This window comes from Lupinus angustifolius, chromosome LG13 (assembly GCF_001865875.1).
Source record: "Lupinus angustifolius cultivar Tanjil chromosome LG13, LupAngTanjil_v1.0, whole genome shotgun sequence".
NCBI lineage: Eukaryota > Viridiplantae > Streptophyta > Magnoliopsida > Fabales > Fabaceae > Lupinus > Lupinus angustifolius.
In genome coordinates, this window is record NC_032021.1 from 14,720,690 (window position 1) to 14,727,679 (window position 6,990).

Below are 6,990 nucleotides of genomic sequence, written 5' to 3' on the forward strand. Positions count from 1 at the left end.
CTTTGGCGGTAGACAAAGCAACACATGCTTGCTTCTTATTATGCCAAGAAACTAAGGAGCTACCTAAAAGGTGATAAGTTCTACTTGTACTTTTCTGGTCCAACTTACGTCCCGCGAAGTCAGATTCAGAATACCCTATCAAGGATAATGAGGCTTCCCTTGGATACCATAAACCCATAGATAATATTCCTTTTAGATACTTCATAATACGTTTTACAACACTAAAGTGAGATTCCTTTGGTGATGCTTGGTATTTCTCGCACATGCATACACTAAACATAATATCGGGATGACTAGTAGTTAGATACATCAATGAACTAATTATGCCTCGATATTTTGTTACCTTTATAGCTTTGCCTTTATCATCCTTGTCAATATAGAAGGATGATACCATAGGTGTTGTCGCTTCTTTATATTTGCCCGTCTCGAACTTTCACAAAAGTTCCTTGCAATATTCGTTTGGTGAATGAATATCTTGTTGCTCATCTACTTTATTTGTAGTCCTAAGAATAATGTCAGCTCTCTCATCATTGACATTTAAAATTCACCTTTCATTAGATCATAAAACTCTTTACAAAGTAAATCGTTAGTAGCATCAAATATTATATCATCAACGTAAATCTGTACTAACAAAATATTATTTTCTGATTTTGATATAAAGAGTATTGTGTCAACTTTGGCATTTACAAACCCTTTTTGTAACAGAAAACTACTCAATCTATTGTACCATGCTCTAGGAGCTTATTTTAGACCATATAAAGCCTTTTTGAGTTTATAGACATGATTAGGGTATTTAAAGCTTTCAAAGTCGGATGTTGATTAACATATACATCCTCTTGAATATATCCATTAAAGAACGCACTCTTCACATGCATCTGAAAGATCTTAAAGTTCATTATCGATGCAAAGGCTAATAGCATCCTAATAGCCTCCATCCTCGCAACAAGGGTGTAGGTTTCATCATAGTCGATGCCTTTCTCTTCATTATACCCTTTGGCCACTAGACGTGCCTTATTTTGTATAATCAAACCAGATTCGTCCATTTTATTTCTAAAGACCCATTTTGTATCGATTATAGGATGATCTTTAGGTTTAGGGAGTAAGTCCCACACAGTATGCTCAAACTGGTTTAGCTCCTCTTGCATAGCTATTCCCCAGTGTTCATCCTCTATGACCTCATCTATGGTCTTAGGCTCGACTTGAGATATAAAAGCTACAAAATTACAAAAATTACGCAGAGTTACAGGTTACCACTCCCGTTTAGATATCACCTATAACCTTGTCAAGCGGATGGCCTTTCTTAGTCTTCCACATTATTGGCATGTCCTGATGATCTGAACTCCTTTCGTGATCATCCCGAACCTCCTTTTCGATCTCCATGTCATTTATGTATGCGTTCTCCAAGGCACCTGAAACATCATCACACAAGACCTTCATCTTCTCTTTCGGAGAAGACTAATCAAAATATACATTAATAGACTCTTCAACATGCATTGTAATTTTTTTAAAAAACTCGATATGCTTTACTATAAACAGAGTACCCTAAAAATATTCCCTCATCAGCGTTCGATTCAAATTTTCCCAAAAGTCTTTTGCCATTATTCAATATAATGCATTTACATCCAAAAGCATGCAGGTGTGAGATATTAGATTTTCGGCCTTTTAATAATTCATACGACATTTTTAAGAATGTAGGCTTAAGAAGTACTCGATTTATTACATAGCAAGAAGTACGCACTGCATCGGCCTAAAAATACTTAGGGACCTTGCTTTCGTTTAGCATTGTCTAAGCTAGCTCTTCTAAAACTCGAATTTTCCTTTCAATAACTCCATTTTGTTGAGGGGTTCGAGGAGACGAATACTGATATAGGATCTCATACTTTTCGCAAAAAAATTCAAATAGGTGGTTCTCAAATTCCCCATCATGACCGCTGTGAATATATACTATCTTGTGATCGAATCAGTTTTGTACTTGTTTGGCCATATTTTTAAAAGATTTAAAAGCGTCACTTTTCATTGCAAGACACAACATCTATGTATATCTAGAGAAATCATCAACAATTACTAAGACATAGTAGCTACCACCAAACCTCATAATTTGTGATGGTCCAAACAAGTCCATATGGAGTAGCTCCAAAGGTCTTGTTGCAGATATCACATTTTTAGATGAAAATGAACTCTTTACTTGCTTACACTTTTGGCAAGTGTCACAAGAGGCTTTTGTCTTGAAATCTAGTTTTGGTAGTCCTAAAACTAAATCATATGATGATAGCTTAGCTAGATGCTTTAAATAGACATATGCTACTCGCTTATGCCACAACCAAATGTCACCCTCTTTAGAGATAAAACATTTAGAAAATAGAGTGGTGATATCATCCAAATCAATCATGTAGATATTGTTTATTCACTGCCCTACTAACTTAACATTATTATCTAGGCCATCACGAATGAAGCAACAATTTGAGTCGAATGATACCTTATTACCTTTGTTTCACAATTGACTAATACTCGGGAAGTTGTGCTCCAGCCCTTCAACATATAGCACGTTCTTAATAATCGCTTGTAAAACATTGTCAATCCTTCCGACACCTAGTATCCTTCATTGATTGTTGTTTCTACAAGTGACATAGCCTTGACCCTTAAGTGAAAGATCAAGGAACTTTGATCGACCACCTGCCATATGCCTCGAACATCCACTAGTGGTGTCCCTGTGTCCGAAGGCATACATGCAAAACAATTTACTTGGCTTATTTAGGCACCCAAGTTATATTGGATCCTTAGTGTTAGTAACCAAAGACACTAGTCCCTTTTTTCACCCATACACATCTGCCACTTGGCACACCATATTTTCTAAATAACAAGATATCGATGTATGACCATATGTACCACAGTAAAAACAAATAGGCATGTTATAATTAAATCTATTATGCATGTTAGGTACTTGTTTCCTATATGGTTTTCTATTATTCTTAGGTTTGTAGCCTAGACCTATATGGTTATCTATATTTCTAGATGCAACAAGTAAGTTATTTAGGTTTTGACTACTATATGTGAACTTAGCTAATTTATCTTTCAATTCTAAATTTTCAGCGTTCAAAACATCACAATGTTCACATATAGGAGTCTCAATTAACTTAGTAGAGAAAGTACATGAGGCACAATAGTAAATAAGGTCTAGAGTCTCATTTTCTAGTTTAAGTTCATTTAATTCTTCTTGCATTTTTACAATTTTCTTTTCATGCAACATGATGACTCTTTTCCTATCTACATTAATCTTAGCCCTTTAACTCATCATGTAACTCAACAAAAGCATTGTAATGTTTATCATATGTAGGAGACTCTTCAGAACATGAAGAAGTGTTAGAATATTGTACCTTATTCGTGTCATCCTGATCACTTGAGTTTCTAATTTCTTGAGTATTTGCCATTAAGTATAACTTGGCGGTCTCCTCTTCAGATGTGCTAGATGTTGTTTCGTCCTCCGGAATGTCCCAAACTATATATGTTTTCTTGGACTTGAATTTTCAGGAATTGCTCTTGTCTTTCTCAACTTTCTTGAGGTAGCTCGAACATTGATAACGCGTGTGTTCCGTTTTGCCACACTCATGGCAAGTTAGGCGGTCTTTGAGAACCTTGCCCTTTCTAGTTGAGTCTTTCTTCTCTTTCTTTTGAAACCATTTGAAACCTCCTTTATTCTTGTGACGTTGTGGCTTTGAGAGAGATTCCCTTTTTTCTTTCTGTCTGTTTCCTCATGCACGGTTAAGCATCCCAACTCCATTTCATGCTCTTGGAGTTTGCCAAAGGGAGTTGCTAGAAGTATTAAATCAAGATCTTTCGATTCCATAATTGTCATGACCTTGGGCTGCCAATTCCTGTCAAGATAACGTAATACTTTGTTAGTTAGTTCACCCTTAGGAAAACTCTTATCTAAAAAGCAACTAAATGATTAACCATATGAGTGAATTGTTTATGCATATCACTTATTGATTCATTTTGAAACATTCAAAATAACTCATATTTATGTGTTAATGCATTTAGTCTCGTGCGCTTAACATCACTAGTACCTTCATGGGTTACTTGCAAAGTTTCCCACATATCTTTCGCGCTAAGGCACTGTGAGACCCTAAAGAACCCGTCATTTGATAAAGCAGAAGTTATGACGTTCTTAGCCTTAAGGTTGTGCTGGACTTTTCGTTTCTCTTCGTTAGTCCATAAGCCTTTATGTTTTTCTTTAGGCTTACCATCCACCAAGTGTAGTGGACTAAAAGGACCATTAACAATGGATTTCCAAATATATGTGTCGATTGCCTCAATAAAGATTCTCATGCGCACTTTCCAGTAGGCGTACTCCTCGCCACTGAATATTGGAGGGCGTTTGATGGATGCGCCATCACCGCCGAAAGGGTTAGGGGAACCCATAGTGAATATCCCTAGGATCAACGAATAAAGCGGTCAAGCTAGCACTTTTGTACTCGCTCTTATGCCACTTGTTGGGTACCAGTAAGGAAAATCACACCTAGAGGGGGGGGGTGTAAATAAGTGTAGTAGATTACTAGTCTCGCTTTTCTGATTAATGTGCAAAACAGAAAGCTGCCGCAGTTAATCGATTATGATCAGTATTAATCGATTATGAACAGTTTGATTAATTGATTATATACAGATTTAATCGATTATGTTGTATTTTGATATTCTCGAAAACAGATTTCTTACAATGCAAACAATGATGATTAACAATCTTTATTGACCTAAATTGATTCTTGATTTAAAAGAGATTATTAACACTAAGCACAAATCACATAATTCAACCAAATCAGAAATCAATAAAGACTGAAATATAAAAGAGATAGGGAAAGAGAATGTGCTCAAGGTTTTTTTATCCTGGTTCCTTTGTAGGTACACTTGTAAACTACATTCAGACCTCTTCTTTTGATCTTGGGAGATTTTTCTTCACTATTGGAAAACAATCGTTTGATACCATCACACTTCCAATACACCTAGCAAGAACTTCATTCTTGAACCAGATGAGCCTACTCCCTCGGTTTGGCCGCACAAGTCGCCTACTAGGATACCACACCATTCACGATTCTGGCCCCAGTTGAAGTTTCGCTCGATCCAAGACTTCCTGCTCCGTGAAGACACAAAATTTTCTTTTATGGTGATACTACCACATCAAGAGAACCAATCCTTTTTTTCACAATGTTTGCCAAGTTATCGATGCGTACTTAATGCACGAATATAAACTCTGATATCGACTTTATAAACCTCTATAAAATTCTCACAAGAAGACTAAAACTAAATGTGACGTAATATAATGGTTTTTCAAATGAATGAAAACTATGGCACTTTGGCAAAGTTTTTCTCTCTTTTCTCTCCAGAAAACGATGCCATATTTCATTTTCTTTGCTCAAAGAATAAGCAAGATACTATGAAGTTTCTATACTGAGAATCTTGGTTTTCTTCATCTCAATGAAAATTTTGAATCAGTCCAATTCTATTGCATTTGTTGATCGATTAGCTAGTTAGTTAATCGATTAAAGTGCTTATGCAAAATAGTTTTTATGTTAAGGTTTAATCGATTATCAATCTTTTTAATCGATTAATAAGCCAGAAATCATAGGAAGTTAACCAATGTACCTCCTTTAAATCGATTACACCAATCCTTAATCGGTTAACATATTTCAACAATATATAATCAATTATCGCTCTTGTTAATCGATTAATATGTATGAAAATGATTTTCATAAGTGCATGGTAAACACTCTATATGATGAAAGAACATGCAACGCATGATTTTGAAATAAATGCTACTTTTATACACAAAAACCATATATGCTTAATGCTAATACAAGATTTTATTTATCATATTTATTTAGATTTAATGCCTCAATCTATATGAATTTCATTTTAAACTCTTATAAGACTTACACCTAAGGTTTACCAATCCTTAATCGATTAACGGATTTCAACAAGATATAATCGATTATTACTCATGCTAATCGATTAATATGTATGAAAATGGTTTTCATAAGTGCATGGTAAACACTCTATATGATGAAAGAACATGAAACACATGATTTTGAAATAGATGCTACTTTATGCACAAAAACCATGTATGCTTAATGCTAATGCATGATTCTACTTATCATATGTATTTAGATGTAATGCCTCAATCTATATGAATTTCATTTTAAACTTTTATAAGACTTCCACCTAAGGTTTACCTAAGCTAGACTCAAAACTAAGCAACCATCTTAGGACTTCTTGAATAATAAAATAATTCTAGGTCTACAATGTTGACCTTAGTCTTTGGCATGTTATTTGTTGTGATGTCCACATCTTCAAGCTTCCATTTAACTCTTTGTCTGCATCAAAACTAAGTAGGTCAATTATAACGACAACTTTTGACTATTTGCCATTTCGAGTCAAATTTAACATAATAGTTCATACTAAAAGTTTTGATAAATAGTATACAAAGGATCTTCATACTGAAAGTAACGAATAACGATCATATATTACGATGGTGATTATACTTTGACTAACAATTCATTCTAAACTTGAGTCTATATTACCATTACTATAAATCAAAATGATAATATTTTGATAGTATTCAAATGTTTATATATTAAAATGAAGTTACAAATTATATTGTGTTAGAGAGTGAGAGTCCAATAAATATGAGAGATTTAGTATGAGTTATGTTAAAAATCATATACGTGGGTTTGACATCACGTCTTAACTCAAACATAAGACATTAGATCTATAAGTTTGATTACATATGGCATAACAAATGTGTTAAAAAAGTTATACATTAATATCAGATGTTATATATATATATATATATATATATATATATATATATATATATATATATATATATATATATATATATATATATATATATATATATATATATATATATATATATATATATATATATATATATATATATATATATATATATATATATATATATATATATATATATATATA